This window comes from Puntigrus tetrazona, chromosome 4, assembly GCF_018831695.1.
Source record: "Puntigrus tetrazona isolate hp1 chromosome 4, ASM1883169v1, whole genome shotgun sequence".
In the NCBI taxonomy this organism is placed as follows: domain Eukaryota; kingdom Metazoa; phylum Chordata; class Actinopteri; order Cypriniformes; family Cyprinidae; genus Puntigrus; species Puntigrus tetrazona.
In genome coordinates, this window is record NC_056702.1 from 45580 (window position 1) to 47609 (window position 2030).

The following is a 2030-nucleotide window of genomic DNA, read 5'->3' on the forward strand; positions in this document are numbered from 1 at the left end:
TCTGGAATGCTCTAAGAGAAGATTTTTAGTGTGCGTGTGCTATCTCTACAGAGACTAAGTAGCGTGCAAGAGAAAGAAAACATCTCAAATCATCTAAAGTAATCATGCTCCACTACTGCTAGAACGCTTGAGCTGAGAAGACGTGCTTGAGATACTCAGGAACATAGAATACTGTATGCGACATACAAAAAGACGGACGGACGGAAGGCAGAAATGTCACCAGAGCAGTGATCTAAAAATACAGTTTGGTAATAGACCACCAGGGGGCAGTGTAGAAAATAGATCCTCATGAGATCCTCGGAATGAAATGTCGATTGATCACTGATGCTGTAAAACCGTACAGAAATATTAGCCCGTCAAGTTTCTATTCGACCGTAGGAGATTCATAAAATATTAGAAATACACTCGTTTTGGTTCATCTGACAAGCAAATGTAAATACAAGTGCTTCAGAAGGTGAAAAAGCAAACGCTAAACTAGAAGAAATAATGTATCTAGAAGAAAGAAGCACAGGTTGTACTGCATAGAAACTACCAAGTCAGGACTAAAAGCTCTTAAGGACGTTTCCCTCTTGAATTTAAAAGTCACTTTACGTCTCTAGATTCAGAGCACTTTAAAGCAGTGGATTAATACACATAATAAAACAACATTGAAATGGAGACTAGATGCTTTTTCTTCACTTTTTTGATTTTTTCTTCAAAAAATATGGGAAGCCCTCAGTCATTTCGGGAAAACAAGATGTTTCTTAATGGCTTCAGTTTGATTCACCCTCGCAAATATACATTTTGTACATTTTGAAATATAGCATATCATCTGAAAGAATATATTTATATATCTAAATATTTACAGACCAGTGGAAACCATCTTATGTCATCTACAGACAAAAGAAATATCCTCATCTAACAGAGAGTCTGGCGCTAAATCAACATATTTCTGTCATACAAACAGAAAAATTAACACAAAAGATGCCCTGTATACCATAATCCAAAATAGAAGTAAAAAAGTCTTATTTTTATATTTTCTATTATTAATCAATACTAAAAAATGCTCATAAAAATTATTATATTTAATATTGTATGGTATTGAATATATATTTTATAATTCTTCGATACAAATAATATTTAATGTAATAATATTACAGTATTTATTTTTACAATGCTTACTGTAAAATACTGTATTACAGTAATAGAAGTACTCTTTAGAATAATTCTACATGCATTAAAATGCATTAAATTTGGAAGAGAGGTAATTATCTTTAATTTTCACAACAAACTTAAACCTAAACACATTGAGAATTATTTTGAGCATCTTAAATAGGCTATTTTTTTCCATTAACAGACTTTTTTCTTTTTGATCTATAGTGTTTGTGTAAGCTGGTAGATGTGTAGTTGAGCAAGCATTTTTTTGTGAAAAAAAAACGCCAGGAGTTAGAAATGCATCAGATCTGTTGCAGTTCAATGGCCTTTCCTCCATACGCAGCAAGCGAAAAAACAAGATATAAGACAAAACACCAAATAAAATGCACGAGTGAAAAGCGAGAGACTATGTTCTTGCCAGGCTTTGAAGTACCACCGCAGTGCGATATTTTTCCAGCTGGATTGCGTTATTAGAAGAAACAGGACATAAACAAACCCACTTGAGAAGACAAACACACTCACAGAGAGAAATGCAGAAAACAGCAAAGCTTTGGCTGGTAGATCCATTGCTCCGAAACACTGTCTGTAGTGAGAAGGCGCTAAAATCATCCATAGAAGACACAAAACAACGACGTCTCCAGATGTTGGATGGCGATGAGAATGTTGGAGAAACACTGTAAATGTAGTTGCATATATAATCGAAATTAAGGACAGTCGATTATAAAGAAGACATCTTTAAAACAGCACATGGAGGAGTCAGAGGCGGGAGCAGCGGCCGTTGAGAAAGCTAAAGAATCATCTGTCTGTATGTGTGTGTGTGTGTGTGTGTGTGGCTGAGAGACACCTCTGGAAGAGAGTGCTCGGAGGGCGGAGACACACACTTCCTGTCACACCGG